This window comes from Leuresthes tenuis, unplaced genomic scaffold (assembly GCF_036924035.1).
Source record: "Leuresthes tenuis unplaced genomic scaffold, fLeuTen1.0.hap1 SCAF_19, whole genome shotgun sequence".
NCBI lineage: Eukaryota > Metazoa > Chordata > Actinopteri > Atheriniformes > Atherinopsidae > Leuresthes > Leuresthes tenuis.
In genome coordinates, this window is record NW_027325373.1 from 21178152 (window position 1) to 21195424 (window position 17273).

A 17273-nucleotide genomic window follows, 5' to 3' on the forward strand; every position below is an offset into this window, starting at 1 on the left:
ATTGTTTCATCTGCAGTGGAAACTGTTGAGGCACTCCTTTTCATTTTGGTCCTTGCATCGATGTTCATCTCATTGTGTAGAATGGCAAAGTTTGGAGTTTTAGTCAGGTGTTTGCAGGGTTGTAGAATTGCTCTATTTTAACGATTATTTCTTGCCACATTTTTATAAAATCCACGGGTCCAAACATCACTTCTCTGTGTGTAACCAGTATTTGATTAGCCTCATTCTCACACATACCTTTGATAAACAGGTAAATATGTTAGGATTTTGTCCTGTGTAATTTTCTCTTTGAGAACAAGATCAAAGCTTTACACCTCTCTTATTTCTGCTGGCCAAAATTCAGTGACAGATGATTTGAATTAAAGACTGATTTTCATTTGAAAGGCTAAAAAAGTGAATGATATGATCACAATAGTGTTTCAGTTGCACTTAGTTACCCCAATTTATAGAGTTCTTCTTACAAAACTGCCTAAAACCAACCAGGAAGTGACAATGTTATATCGTAATGTTTTGTGTCAACATGTAACCAAGGCAACCAGCAAAATGTCATCTATGAGAATGATGGTCGCATTGTAAAAACATGAACATTTTTAAAATTTATAATGTACTTATATTGTGACTGGGATCATCTTTCAACCAAGTAATCTTATTATTCAAACTCTACCAGAAAGTGACAAAAGTGTTTTGTTTTTTGTGAGTGTGTGTGTAAAAAAACAAATTTCATATGTTGCTCTTAATTTCATGTCACACAAAGGCGCATGGTTCAATGCGCTGTGCATAGCTACATCATTCACCCCCCCCCCCCCCCCCCCCCCTTTCCTCCTCATGAGGGATTTTGGGCTTTTTAAACAAATGAAGTCTACACAAAAGCAATACTTTACAGGATGCCCCTATCGGTTGTTTGTATGGCTGTGAACAAACGACATGCAAGGATTTGTTGCCTTTGCGACCAACATTTAATTTCATCCTTTGTTTTTTTTGCATGGACTGCTTGGTACTTGGAAACAATTAGTGTGTCAGATGACAATTTTGATCGTAATTCTTGCATATGTGGTTAGGAGTGCTGAAAGAAACTTCAAAAGGCATCTGACTGATGCTAAAAACATAATTGAGTCTGTTTCAAAAACTTTGTCGGACCAAATGTTCGAAAGTGGTGACACATTGACATATTGTTGCTACTTTTTGAACATGCAGCAATATTACATCACAAATATAGACAGTTGTGCAGTATTTATATATGCATTTAAATGTAGAATTAATTTTCTTTTTTTTTATCATGACTTTCAGTCATGATAGCATGATACCTCCACTTAAATTCAAAACAGGCAACCGAGAGAAATTAGTTAAATTATTTAGAAAATGTTGGAAAAGGAGAAGGATATAAAATAAAGTTTGAATAGAAAATTAATTGAGAGCAGACATGAGTAATAATAGGAACACAGAGGGACATAACAGACAAGAGATTGTACTGTCTGCTCTCACCACCTCCTCTTCATCATGAAGCAGCATCTGACAGTCAGCAACCGCAAAGTACTTCGGGTTCCAAACAGTTCTCTCCTCATATGAATGTCCACGTGACATTCGGTGTCTTTGTGGACACTGCACATCTAAAGAGGGGAGCAGAAAACAAACAACAAATAAGAACAGATGAAATGGCTGAGAGAGACAGATTAGGGTAATTTTTATGCACATGTTGATAGGATTTCGTCAAACAATAGTAGCTGTTTTAGTTCTATCCTAAAAAATGATGACCCCAGTATGGAGTTTGCAGAAAATGGTGGATGTGTATGGTTTGATTAATGGGCCTTTTTCCTATGCGGAAAAAAAAAACACCTACAAATGCAAAAACCCTGTCAACTGCCTCTGTAAATAAGAATATAAGAATATAATAACACGGACATTTTTGTGAAACAGGCCCATAAGAACCTCAGTTACTCACTCATTTTGATAAGAGACAATAATTCAAATAACACTAAGTATGTTTAAATATGAGAAAAAGTTAGTCCACTTTTAAAATACAGATAAATTTGTTAGTCTGACCAAAAGCAAACTTCTTAAAGATGAACTAACACACCCAGGTAATGTGGCTGGTAGTTGGATGACTCTATATGCATCTATATAGTCAAATAGACTCAAGCTGACAAAAGACGAAGTACAGAAATGGTTTTATAACGTTTTCCAACCTTATGACAATCAAGAACTCTGTATTGTAGGTCCGCAGTAATCTCCCTTGTTTGTGCCTTTATGTACATCCAGGTCAGTTAGGCTCATGGGAAAGAAAATAAATACAGATACAAACATGGAGTGGGAGAAATTTATTGAATTTTATTTTGAAACGGGCCTAAAATACAGCGAGATAAAAAACTGCTCAGCACTAGACACAAAGCCGTGTCTGGGTTTGTTTTCGTTCCCATGGGCCTAACTGACCCGGATGTACACTGTCCTAAATATGACCTTGCAAGATCTCATATGATCTCGAGAAACTTTGTGAGATCTCACCAAAGTCCATTCATCAGTTTTTTCCCCCGTGTCCCCGTACTTTTCATCTACCTTTAGAGTTTATGTAAAAATTCTGATAATGTTTTAGGTTATATTTACACAGAGATAAATAAATCGAGTTCTTAAATTTTCAAGTGCTACTGCATCACAAATGTTCCAACCGAGAGTGTTATGAAGAGTAGATGAGAAAACATATCTATTTACCAACAATAATAAAATGAGAACGTTGTATGCTGTTTGTTCACGGTTAATTATGATAGTGTAATATAAATAATCTCACTTGCACTTGTGCAAATCTTATAGATGTTCAGTTTTAAACACAGCTGTCTACTGCATTTGTGTTGTGTTACCCCGATTGTGAAACAGACATGTAATCAAGCACATTTTACCAAAGCTTCAATTCCGAGCAGGATAAAGAGACAACAGATCACAAATTCAATGGGCCTGTGTATGTGTGCACTAATGTAAGCGTGTCCATGACAGCGCAATGTTATGGATGAGTGTGCTTTCAATTCAGCTCGCAGATAGATCCTCCAATCTGGTGATAATTCCGGCTATGTTGTATTTGCATGTACTTACTGCCATGGATTGCTGCTCCATCCTTTAATTTAACTGCTGACTGAGAAGATCAATACCTTCACAGTACTAGCATTTTATCCCCCTGCATCAATGACAATAAACCTCGCTTTTTATTGGCTGCTTCACAGCCCTTCTTCCTGGTATTGACTGTATAAATATAAGCTGCCCAAACTGTTTTAAATCAATAATTCCAGTTTGGTGGAGATGCTTGAATAGCATTTTGTTTAAAACATTTCTGTTTCAGCTCCAGTGTACTGACTCACGTTGGAGCTTAAACGATTGCAAGGTCTCAAATTTAAACACTTTTTTTTTTCAATTTTCCAGGTTTTGTTTTTAGGATCTATGAAAATGTGGAGGTTACTATTGACTTGCCATTACATAACACAGCGTGTACCTACAGTGAGACTCCCACATGCTATGAATTTTGGCATCTTAGCTCACCTGAATCAGACTCTTAAAGAAGTCTACATAGGTTCCACATAAAGCATGAGGACTCACTTGTGGCAAAAGTTTTCAAACCAAAATATCCATCTGATTCAATGTTATAAGTTTTATAGTTTTAAGTATTATTAGTTTACTAAGATGTGTAAAGGATCATATGAAGCGGGGCCCTCTAAGAATTTGAGCTTTCATGTTTTTCAGTTCTGCTGAGCACGTGTATAAGATGTTGAAAACGTCCACCTCACAGCAGATTGACTGAGCACAATCACTAATCACGTTTTTGGTTCAATGTATATCTACAGACAGTGCCAGTCAAAGGTTTGGACATAAAATTAGTTTTACTGCCCTTTCTTTTATCAGTTTATTGGAATTCATTCACTTTTTTTTAAACACTTTGCTGTCTTTGTGAAATATGTATAATTTTCCTTCTTATTCTTTGTTATTATTTTTAATATTTAATATACTAACCACTCATCTTTTAGTGTTGTCTAATTCTATTAACTTTTTCATTCATCTTTGAGCTTAAATTTATTTTAACTTCCTTCTGATTTGTTTAAGACAGGCAGTTAGAATGGATTTGTTTTTGCCAGCATATAAAGCTCTCATTATCTCCATTTTGTGCATTTCTTTTAGTCCATGAATGATAAGACTTTGTTTGAAAGAACAATGTGGCCCTGAAAATAAAGTTTAAATAAAGAACTTTTCTGAAGAACAAATGGACGGTGAAAACAATGGGGGAAAAATAAATTCTGCACGTAAATGTGTGTTCCTGTTGGCCTGGATACAACAGGAGCTAACAAACACAACTAAAAGGGAATATGGTTTTGATGATAATGATGACGATGTAGAGGATATCTGAATAATGATACAGCAGATAGCCCAAACATTTCCAACTAATTGTGGTTTTTAAGTCCAATCACTCACAGTTTCAAGCCTTCACAACATAGCAGATTTGAAATTTGCAAATGTGAGTTTTCAAGAGATTTCAAAGAGGACAGAGTTGTGGCAAACTTGATATCTTCTGCCATATTGTTCTAGAGTGACAAAGACCTTACTGCAATGGAGGGGACCCACTGGAGGACCTCAGGCTATACCCAAGTTCATATGGAGTTAGACGCTCAATGACAATTTCAGGGGCCTGTCCTAGATGAGTCTTAAAAACAACAACAAGGAATCCTAAAATAAATTCTAAAATACACGAGGTGCCAGAGAAGTGAAACTAGGATTGTGGTTGTGCCTTCAGATATAGTTGTATTTAGCTGAAAAAATTGTTTGAAAGGCAAATCTGAGCCTCAGTTAAGCAGCGTTTAAGAGAATGTTGATGGCAGAATCAAAAGAAAAATAAAGTTGAATATCATCTGCATACAAATGGAATTTGACATTATGCGTCCTACTGGTAGCATGTACTGTATAGGGAGACAAGCAGGGGGCCAAGGACTGACCCCTGATGCACTCCACATAATACAGATTGTGTGAAAGAATGATAGTTGCCAATGGAAATACTTAAAGTTCTGTTATGGAGATATGAACAAAAGCAGTCTAACACAGAATCAGAAATACCAACTCAATGTATAAAATGATCATTGAGAATTGAATTATCGATAGTATCAAAGGCAAAAAAGAAGAATTGATTGTTAAAACAAGATTATTGAGCACTTTGAGGAGAGCTAAAAAAGGGCAAATTAGTAACAAAAAAGCAAAAAGGAGGAATATTAAGAGAACAAGATGGAGGCTTTATTTTTATGATATTGACAATATGATTAGATGAGACAGGCTGAAATGTGGTGGTGAGTGAGACTGAGAAAAAAGTGGTTCAGATGCTACAGCAGATTCTGGGATAATTTGGTTTTTGTTCATCAGATCTTTCTCTGGAGTCAACTCACTTAACTTAAACATGGGTGTTGCATAGGTAGGGCTAAATTTGTAACTAATGGAGGATGTTCGTTAAAAACTGGCCTGGACTTGGAGCACTCTCAGTAGCAGCTGGTTGATCAGAATTTGTCTGGCAAATTATAAGAAAGAAAAATAAATATCATATTAAAAATACCTCATATCATATTTCAAAACACTAAACATTATAAACATTGTGAGAGAGTTGTGTTACTCAAATGACAAACAACCACTTCTCAAGATCTTTGATAATTGAGTAACAATGCTGATGCTGCCATTATGATAATATTGTCTACAAGATACTTTTAGATACTTTTAGTCTGGGTGTTTTAACCTCCTTCACGGACATTATCCCAGAATCGGGTGACGAACCAGAACCAGGAAGGGTGGCCATCTGCTTTGACCAGCTGAGGGTTGAGAGGACAGAAAAGACACAAACACCATAAAACCATTCAAAGGATATCTGTTGAGAAATAGAAACACAAGTTATGACAACAATAATGCCAAATGAACAAAATGCTATATGAGGAAATTAAAGGGGGGGGGGCATTTAAGCCTAATCTTAGATCTTAGAATATGTGGGGCAGTCCAATAATAAAGAAATACAGTAGTCCAATCTTGAAGTAACACATGCATGGACTAGTTTTTCAGTATCATACTGAGACAGGATGTTCCTGATTTTAACAATATTATAAAGGTAAAAGAAGGCAGTCCTAAAAAAAACTGTTTTATATGAGAGTCAAATTATAAATTCTGGTCAAAAATAACTACAAGGTTCTTCACTATAGCACTATCATCAGTATAGCAATGGGAATTTATGCCATGCTGTCTAATAATGTTACCTAATGGAAGCATGTATAAAATGAAAAGAATCGGTCCAAGCACAGAACCCTGAGGAACTCCATGACTTACTCTGGTGTGTGACAAAGATTCTTCATTTACAAGAACAAACTAGAATCTACCCGATAAGTATGACTTATACCAGCCCAATTCAGTTCCTTTAATCACAACATGTTAAAGTCTAGAATGCTGTGATCGATCGTATCAAATGCAGCTCTGAGGTCCAACAGGACAAGCACAGAAACAAGTCCGCTATCAGAGGTTAAGAGGAGATCATTGGTAACTTTTACCAGTGCTGTTTCTGTGCTATGATGCACTCTGAATCCTGACTGAAACTCTTCAAACAGATTACTTCTGTGTAAATGATCACAAAGTTGAGCTGCAATAATTTTCTCAAGATCTTTAGACATAAAACAGAGATTGGATATAGGTCGATAATTAGCTAACACTCCTTGATCAAGAGTAGGTTTTTCAAGTAAAAGTTTAGTTACAGCAACCTTAAAATTGTGTGGAGCATAGCCTGTCAACAAAGACAGATTGATCAAATCTAAAATAGAATATTAAATAAGGGCAAAATCTCTTTAAACCTTTGAACAGTCTGGTTAAAATTGGGTCTAAAACGCAGGTTGATGGTTTAGAAAAGACTATTGCTGTTGTTAGCTCAGACAGATCGACAAAAACAGTCTAAATACAAATCAGATTCTAAAGGTACTTCTAAAGCTGCTGAACTTGATGATATATCAGTGATAACAGTGAGAAGGATTACATTAATCTTCTCTCCAATAGAAACAATTTTACCAGTAAAGAAGCTAATGAAATCATTACTACTGAGAGTTCATGGCTCAACAGAGCTCGGGCTCTTTGTCAGCCTGGTTACAGTGCTGAAAAGAAACCTGGAATTATTCTTATTCTTGTCTATCAATGATTAATAATAAACAGTCTCTACCTTTCTATCTTTCCAGACTAATTGAGACTCTTCTATATTAGTAGAACGACAGTTTCTTTTGATAGACACCTACTATAGATACATTTCTTCTCAACTGCTGTGTGGTCAAGTAATATAAACTCAAAATTTATCAAAAATGGTCATACAAGACAGGGTTATGAAAAAATACTGTTAACTATTCACAATGCCATAAGTCAGCACAAGATCAAGGGTATGATTAAGAGCAAACATTTGTCACTTATAAGAAGAAATTCAATGGTATTTGATAATCCCAGAGAAGCGAGAAGTTCCACAGAACACAAACGAGATTACAGGAAGTGATGCAATATGTCTTACTGCAAAATATCAACACCTAACAGCAGCAGCCAACATGAGAAACATCATAGTCTCTAATTCTTATCTAAAATTACAATATACCACTCGGTCGATGTAAATCGATTGAATAATGACTTTTTTTGGTACTCTACTGGCTTTAATCAAAAGGATTACATAACTGTGTTTGGTGATGGAGGTGCAGAGTTTGTGATCCCTGTGTCTCCGTTTGTTCCAAAGATAACACAAAACTTACCAAGCTGATAGTTTCAATATCACCTCCTTTCCCTCATTAACCTCATTAAGGGTTGCAGCATGAGCTACGAAAGAACTCACATACATAAGCATTTTGTCTCTTACCAAACTATTTGTTTTGATTTTTTACAGTTTTAATTCCTTGTGACTAGCATTTCCATAGGAGTCATAATTCAATAACCATCAGGGGGAAATGTGCAGATCTCCACGAAAATTGCTATGCCTTGCCATCATATCTAGGTCAGAAGAATGAACTACTCTCTGGACCATATGCACTTTCACAGCTGCGCTTTGAGAGTGAGGCATTCATAGTAGCAGGAGCTACTCTACCTTCAGCACTGCCATCTGGAAGAAAACACATTTTCTGTCTTCTACAATAACAGTCATTGTGGTCATCTGTTATAGCACAACACAGGCACTCACAGGCATACCTAAAAGAAACACACAAACTGGATGATGGGCAGATGGATTCAGAGAATAGGATTTAACACTGAAAAAAAGAAGAAGAAACAAGATGCATAATAATGATGCATGGAAATGGAAGGATGACAGAGTGTCACACTTACCTGAGGGGGAATAAGAAAACACGGTTTGTTGCCTCTGCATCTTTAGTGTTTGCTCGAGTGTGTTCACAAGCAGCAGGGAGTGAGAAAGCCAGCACGCCTCACTGTGTGTTTTGATGACAAAGTCTGTATAGCAGCTCAGAGGTTTAGCCAGCAAGCGAATAAGCAGCAGAACCAGGAGGATGAATGGGAGAAGAAACAAGCCTTCTTATTACCTTGCCAAGTGTCTCCAGTCTTGCTCTCAGTTTCTCTCATTCTTGTTCTCATTCGCTGTGAGAGTGGAGGTGTATGTCTTATACAAAGCACATGTACTGCAGATGGAAATCTATGACGTACACAGAGGCAGGGAAATGGGAGGAGTGACAAGGAAGGCGGGCGCTGAGACTGAAGAAGAGGAGGTACTGAAGAGAGGAAGAAAGCAATTACCTTTAGTGTAGGCTTACTCAAAGACTAAGCCATCACTCCTTCCTCCCCTCTCTATAACCTTGTGATGCTGAAGACTAAGCCAATTCAAAGCTTACATGTAGTACATCTGTTTGCCCATACGTGACAGGACTAGGTTTCCATCCCAGCTCTGTTTAAACATCTCCGTAACATACAGTACATTTAATTAAAAGTCCCACTTCAGCTGTTATTAGTCCCTTTAAAACCTATCTGTGCTGATTTCGAGTCAAAAAAGAAGAAAATGTATCTGATGGCCTTAAAATGCCTTGGATATAACTGCATGTTTCCTTATTTAATTAGTGGGGATCTATGTATATGCTAATCAGGACCCACCCGTATATCCATCCACTAGCAGTTGACTTTGCTTTCATAATGTTCGTACACTGTGTAATGACTAACTAACTATGGCTTCTGCACAAACTAAAGCAATAAAGCTGTTACGGTTTAACTGCTCGGACCATTTTTTGAACACGTTTTTATCCACATACCCTGCAGCCCTTTTCTAAAGGGTTAAATAATTGGTCAAAATAGTCCACTGCAAGTGTTCCCAAATGAAGAAAGAGTAAAAAATAGAAAGCAAGTTTGATGCCATAGAAACTAGCAACACTAAAAGTATCTACACTTATGAAATAAAGAGAACAGTCAACAAGGACAAGAAAACGTTCCAAGAATAGTCAGTTACTCTGGAGAGCTGAAACCGGTTGTTAAAGGTGAAATTAAAAAATGTGGAGTACTTTAATGTCTTGTTGAGTGTGTTTGCACATTCGATTCTCAGTTTATTGTAAAGGCTTATTGGGAGCATTTTATGTCTTACAGGTTATTCTTTATGAGTCTTGTTTCTCACTCTGCATCCCAAAGAGAATTAAATCATACGCAGGCAGAAAAAGAGCCAGCCGTATGTCTCAGTGTGTACATATCTTGGATCATATTTAAACACAAACAGTCAAAGTGCCAACATTTTTTTAGAGGAAATAATAGAGTTAGGGTTATTTTATACATGTTGTCCGTACAAAATCCTAATGTGATGCTGATAGTTGGAAAAACAACCATGTATACATGCTCACTCCTCAGGACAATTTAGAGGCACCAATTAGCCTAACATGCTTGTTTTTGGATGGTGGGGGGAAGCAGGAGTACCCAGAGTAGAACCCACACATACATAGGGAGAACATGCAAACTCTACACAGAAAGGACTCAGCTGGGAATTGAACCTGGAACCTTGAAGCTCAGAAACATCTGCAACAGCAGAAGGACTTCCATATGGACAAGTTGTACTTGTAAGTTGTCAAACAGGAACACATTTACTCAGGTTGTAGTTTCCCCTCCTTTTCTCCTGAGATAACATCTATCAGTTAGGTCTGCAGAACTGACCCACATTTATCTGCACAGCACCATTTCTTGTCCTGTATGTTTGTTGAAAGTGTCTGGGAGACTAAAAATAAACGAACGTGATGAAAAGGCTGGTCTGTATGATCCCGAGTCACAGAGGAGTCACAATACAGCCAACTGCTGAACACACTGACATCATCTTTCTAGATATAACCAGACATGGAAGTCACCTCCTGGATGTCACCCAGTGGTTTCTAAATTGTGGTTTCAAAGCCTTCAGGTTGGCATTCAGGCATCACTGTGTTGAGCTAGAAGTGACTGTAATTGGAAAAGCTGCTGACACCATGATGAGTGAGAGAAAAGGTTTGGACTTAGTATTTCATCAGAGGAGTTCATTTTTGAATAGGAGCCTTTAAGAAATCCAGCATCAAAAAAAGTCGTATAAAACTGAGCTCTTCGGTTAATTCCAAAGCATTAGTTCAATCCATGCACAGTTTAGTAAACTCTGAAGACCAGCACCTCGTTAAAAGAGAAAAAAAGATGTTAAAATATCTCCCTCATATTCTCTGGATCTGTGGCTTAAGGGGTTAGTGTTTCTCTGAAGCCTTTGGTTGCATTGGTTTGAACTTTGGAAGCTTTTATGAACCTTAGGAAACGTTTGGAGTTATGGGATCAATCCATAAACAGCCCAAAAAAATCAAACTGAGTAGCACACAGTTGGGAAAGAAATAAACTCAAAGGGTTGTTCATCAGTGATGCAAGATAGTTCAGGCTGATTCAGAGTGGCTTGTAGTTTCAGAGAGGAGGGGTTCAATTCTTAGTTTTAGAATACTAAGGATTAGATCTCCTCTCAGTCTAGCATTAAGGGGATGCGTGACGTTGGAAGACTGGGGATTCAATCTATTGACTATATATATCAAAGCATCACATCCAAAGGCAAGAATCAAATGAGATCAGAAAGTAACACCAAAGTGTGACAAGCCAGCTCAGGAGGCTGGGAAGCTGCTTATAGTTGAAAAGCTTCTGGGTTCGAATCCTCAAAACCTCTTCAAAAATCACAAATGTAATGTAGCAGTAGGACTTAAAAAGTAAAGTAGACTTAAAGAGGCTTCATATACTCCTCAGATCCCTTCTGTGATTGACTGCTCTGGGGTGAAATGGACTTTTTAGCATTGTTTTATGTGTATTTTAATTATTGTAATTGTGGGTCTGTCATTTATCATTATTAACAGTGTTTTCTTTGTTTTTTAGGCACAGTATTGGCTGACGTTTATTTTAGTGTATTGTTTTAGAGTTGTGTTTGTTTAGTTTTAGAGTTTTAACATTCTGTCTCTTGTTTCTAGTATTGCGGCTGGCCCTCCATTCACAGTGTGTGGCAATGCTGGGAGTTCACTGGTGATATGGTTTGTGGGTGCACATTTAGTTAGTGTGGTGTCTTTATTTGAAGTGTGTTGGATTTGAATTTCTTTTCGATATTTAGTATACTCGCAGTGTCCTAGGCGGTGAGTGATTGGTCTCCCAGCCGTGATAGGACTGTCTATCTCCTTATTTTTCATTTACTGTGTCGTTTAGAGTTTTACTGAATGTAAAATAAAATGACAAATGACTGACGTTGTGGCCTCCTTAATTGAAGCCCCTGTAGTCCACTGGGTTACATGAAGATCATGTCTTTTATTGGGCAAATGTCAAACTATAGAGAAAAAAACTGTAGGATAGCACAGCCACATGTCTAGAAGAATAGCTCAGACTGTTAGGTGCATGGCCTCCTCTTCAGAGGTTGTGGCATCAAACCTCATGACTCAATTTTTCAGGTCCAATGCTAAGAATTCAAATTAAAAAACATTACCAAGCATGAAGAGGACTTAATGGCATGGTGGGTTTCAACTTGGCATTGTAGCAGCAGCTGGCTTGAGTCCTGCCTGTTGTCAGTCCCACTGCAGGGGTTTAGTCCACTTGATGTTCCAGAGTGACATAAACAAGGGGTTATGGGCCACCATAAAACCATGAGTGACTGCAATACTTGCATTGTACACTTTTTAGATGAAAAAAATTGTCAATATCAATTATAACTTGTTTGAAGACAGAAATGGAGTTAGTGAATATCTATTTAGCATAACTTCAGTTGTGGCTGATGTGTTATGACTTTTGTATTCCATTGACCCTTCAGGGCCACCTCAGGTTTCCCATTCAGCAGTAATTCAGCACAGATGTCTGATATCTTAAGAAGGCAGGGAGGTCTCACTGATTCAAATCTTTTCCATTTTCAAAGGGGAATATATTCTCCCACAGTCTGATGGAACTATACAGAGATGTGTTGTCATTTCTGAAGAGGCTCTGTGGAAGTTTGCTGTTCTGGTGGTTCTTTCAGGGATAGAGACCAACAATTAAAGTAAGGTTTGTGTGAGAATGTTGAAGAGATGGACTGATAGCTCCGACAGGTAACAGTTAGGTGGTGTTTGGGAGGGTGGGGGATCAAAGCCTACAACTGCAAAGGCACCAGGTATGGGTGCTGTTAGGTGAATGGTTTCAGAGGATCTGAGATTAAAATTTATGACAGAATGAATTTCACAGTCCAACACCTAGAATGAAGACAGAAAAGTGCTCCCAAAACATCAAGAGGGTGTGGTGGAGTTGTAGGAGACCGTGAGCTGCCCGTAGAGAAGAGCCTGGTTTGAATCCTGCCTGATGTCAGTGCCTGGAACACTATAAAACCATTCCCACTGCGATGGTTTGGGGAGAGGGTTGTGTCCCCTCCCTGTGTTTTGGAGAGGTAGAAGTAGTGGGTTATGGACCAGAAAACTGAGACAGGCTAAACATTTATTGACTGCAGGGACCAGTTAGTGTGGAATAGAGGCAGCTGCACCTTGATATAAACAATGACTCTGAATTCAATGTGAATGTGGAGTTATTTCATTGTCCTGCAGAGGTGTGGGGACCCTTTTCTTTTGGGATCAAGGGTTAATGATCATGTGACAACAAATGTGACATTTCCACTCCTGTGGGTCCTTCACTCCTTCAGTCATTAAGCTGCTACATTACTAACATTTTGGCATAATATAGATTCAACTATAGATGATCATTTACTTCAATAATATTTTGTAAAGAAGACAGTTGTAGAGAGAAGCTAATGCATTTCAATATTACAAAACTCTCTATTTAAATAAGATAATGTAATATAGGTCATTTGATTATTTTTAATGTGTCATAAAGGCATTTGTGTCCTTCTGAACTGAGCAAACAGCTTTAAAATCAGTTATAAATTCAGAGAGCTGTGAGATTTCTAACTGCAGATATAAAGCTGCAGTCATGCATTAAGACGCAGGGCTTCTTCCTGACTACCATGTGGCCAACAGGATGGAGAGGTGGATCGGTAACATGAGGAACTTTCTGTCTCTGGCCACCTCTGGCAGATCTCGCTTTTTGCTTGTTTTTTTGCAGATGCACCCTGACGTGACATCAGTGCACTCGATCAGTGGTGTTTGAAAGAAGGAAAGTGGAAAGAGCAAGGATGGCGCAGAGAAGGCTAGAATTAAAAAAAAGAAAGCTCTGTAGGCAGGCGCCGCTAAATATGCAAAAATTGGCACTAATTGGTTTTCACTAAAACGAGCTTGCAGTTTGTAACATCAAATGAGGACGATAAAATGGGTAAGGCAATATAGTGAACTTTGCCAGCAAACCATCGTTCAAGTTAATTAATTATCAAATCAATGAATTGTGTGGCATTGTGGTATATAACGTAACGTTATATAATTAAATAATAGCATGATGCGACGCCACATAACTGGGGAACTTTGTCTTGTAGCCCCTCAGAGTCAGAAGCAGGATCCAAGCACCAGCCATGAGCACACAAGTCCAGAGTGGGCAGGTAGGATTGCTCATTGAAAATAATAGTGTTGAGCAATAGAGTTGTAAAGAATAGTGTTGGAGATTTGCCCTTTAACTCATGTTCTCATATTTGTGAAATCTAGTTTCCTGTGAAAACTGTTTCCAGTTTGCAGAGGAAAAATAGAGGATAGTGTTATCAGAAAGTGCAACTTATCTTATCTTTACTTATATTTTTATTTGATCTGCGAACACTTATTTGAACAGAATATACATTCTGATATTGTTGAAAAGGATGTTTGGTAAAGAATAATGTTGGAGATGTTCACTCCTGTTGAAATAAATCTACATTGTGAAGCAACTTGCCCTGAATTAGAAATATTTAAGAAAAATACACTGAATTTACAGAACAGTGCACTATTGTATTTATAATTACATGATTTTAATAATAGGTTGTGATCTAAAGTGGGCCAGTCTGAGGCATGAAACTCCAGGGCTGAAAATGAGTCCCACTCCGGACGTTACTGTCTCGATTTCTTTCATGTTTGGTCGAAGTTAGAGCTGAAGGCAGTTTTTTAACCTGGTAATAGTTTCTATAATCAATTATTTATGATTAAATCAACATGAACTTGTGGTTTTAAGGGTCTAAGATGGTTTACACGATTTGAGGATGTTCTGTGTCACGTGACAGAAAGCTGCGCGTCTTTGTGTCTTCATCGAATAAAAGAAACCGTTTCTTTAATCAACAAATAAGTTGATATTGAGAAGATTTTACTTTTAATTCAAATGTTCTGGAGAAATTCCTACTTTTTGTTATTTTCCCATGACAGGGGGAAGATGATATGCGTCATTCTGTTTCTCAGTCTGACCTCCTCTGTTTGTGAGTTTCCTCTTTTTAAGCCACAGGAAATAAGACTTGTGGAAAACAAAACTAACACACAATACAAAATGGCGTCTTAATGTCAGCAAAACTCAACATGTTGGCTGTTTCTCAATAGCAAGTACAAAAGTACGTACGCCAAGTACGTACTTTTGTACTTGCTAGTATGGACTTGTCGGAAGTACGGACTTCTGAGGGTGCGAATACGCAAGTATTTTTATTTTTCTGTTCATCGCAGCTTCTCAAATCAAAACATCGAGGATAAATCGAAAATGGACCGAGCTGTGATTACATTTGCAGATGGAATGCTTTATTTTAAAGCTGAAGAGGAAGCGGTGAGGCTGAGGAGGGAGATACGGGAGCGAAGAGCCAGGATGCGGAGAAGCAACGTCTCTTTTTTTCAGTATTTAATAATTATACAAACAGTAGAAATCAAGTACTTTTTGTACTGTTTGTATACTTTTACATCTCAGTCTAATCAGTCCAGCTTTAGATTGATTTAAACAGAAAAATACCTTCAATACAATCAGTTTGATGTAATAATGAACAAGCACGACATTTAAATTAAATTATTTAATACACAAACATGAATACATGAAAACATCTCACATCAGCTAGCAGAAAAAAATATTCAGGTTTAGTTGAATTTTTAAGGTTACTGTACAAAATTATACAAAATCTCTGTCTTACCACACCGTACAAAAAATGCAGTGTGATAAGACAGAAATTAAATAAATTAATCTTTTAGTTTTAAAATTAGTCTTATACTAAGTCTCTCATTTTTTCCTTCCAACAGGAACAAGACCCTTCACAGAGGTACTGTGGTCTGAACACCAATGTGCCAGTACTGGGCCTCCTACAGGGTAATGGCAGAATTTTTTTCTGTGGCGACTGCCACTGTCTGCCAGATTGTCCACAGTGTTGTGGAGGAGTCATTCATGTTCCCAAACCAGAAGAGCTGGAGGAGGTGGATGCAGGATTTGCACACCTTGCTGGCCATGAGGGCTTTTCACCTCCATAATAATGCAGGGTGTGTGTGATGCTGAAGGAACCTTTCTTGATGTGTAATTGGCAACCCAGGCTCAGTGCATGATGCGCTTGTCCTACGACGATCGCCCATGTACAAAAGGGCCCTTTATCCACCATCTGGGTTCTTTCTACTGGGAGACGGTGGATACCACTGCTTGCAGCATCCTGTCTGTGTCATCACCCCATACCGAAGTCCTGTAGCAAGTAAGTCGTCATTTTGCCTCCAGTCACACACAAGATACTGCTAAATGGATTATTGTGACTCAGATATATTCCACTTAATCTTTTACATTCAGGCCAAGTGGAGGAAAGGTTCAACAGGTCCCATGCCAAACAAGAAACATCATCGAGCGCACCTTTGGCATGCTAAAGATTGTAGCAAGGTTGATGCTGGCCACCAGCATCAAGATAAAAATGTTGGTTATATATTGTTGTTGTATTTTGTTTGTTGTTTATTGTTTAAAATAGTTGATAACACTACTCTGTCTCATGTGTAATATGTATATATAAGTATTTGTATGACTTCATATAAAGACAATTTATAAAATACCTCCAGACGAAGATGTGAATTTATAAAATTGTATTAAAAAATTTTCCACAAGCTTTTGAAACAGAGAGAGATATCTCTCTGCCCTCTCTTCAGCTGCTCTCTCTCCTCCTGCCTTGCCAAAGCCTCTCTCTCTGACTCCAACTCCAACACATTGCTTTCCCTGGATCTCTTCCTTCCCTGTTCCCTGCCTGGACTCACAGCCACAGAGGAGCAGCTGGATGATGGGGAAGAGGCCAGGGTAGTGACTGTGCCACCTGACGTGGAAGTCAGATTGGATGCCACAACCAGAGACGGACTGATGGAGTGCTGCCCCTGGAGTGCAGCATCCATCACACTACACCACTGCCAGTTGGCAGCAGTCACACCACCGCCCTCTACCCCTCTGCCAGTTGGTGGGTCCCTAAGTTACTGAAAAATTATTTAAACATGAAAATGACTGAGAAAACAGCTTTAATATACTGTCTGTAAATAGGAAGATGCCGATTCTGTGGACAGAATAAGATCATTTAATTAACCAGATTACCTTGTATTTATTTTTTAGATTGTTCCATTTTAGTGGCTTGTTTGCAGGTCACTTTCAGCCCACTGTTGGCAAGAAAGTCCCTGAAAGACAAAAAATACTGCAGTCCATCAGGCAGAGGAGGACGACAACGTCACCATCAGATGGGACAGTCAGATCCAAACTGACTTTTATTTTCCATCCTTCATTGATCACGCACTTGACTTGAGAATAAACTCTGGTGGAAAACCCTCTGACGTAATCCGCGTCCATCTTCTGCTTCTGCACGATGTGCTGTACGGTTTTAGCCAGCTTCATATTGTTTGAACTAGAAAAACCCAAACAGTCGAATTTGTATATTCAGCTATAAAAATAAAGGAATATTTTTTTCTTTT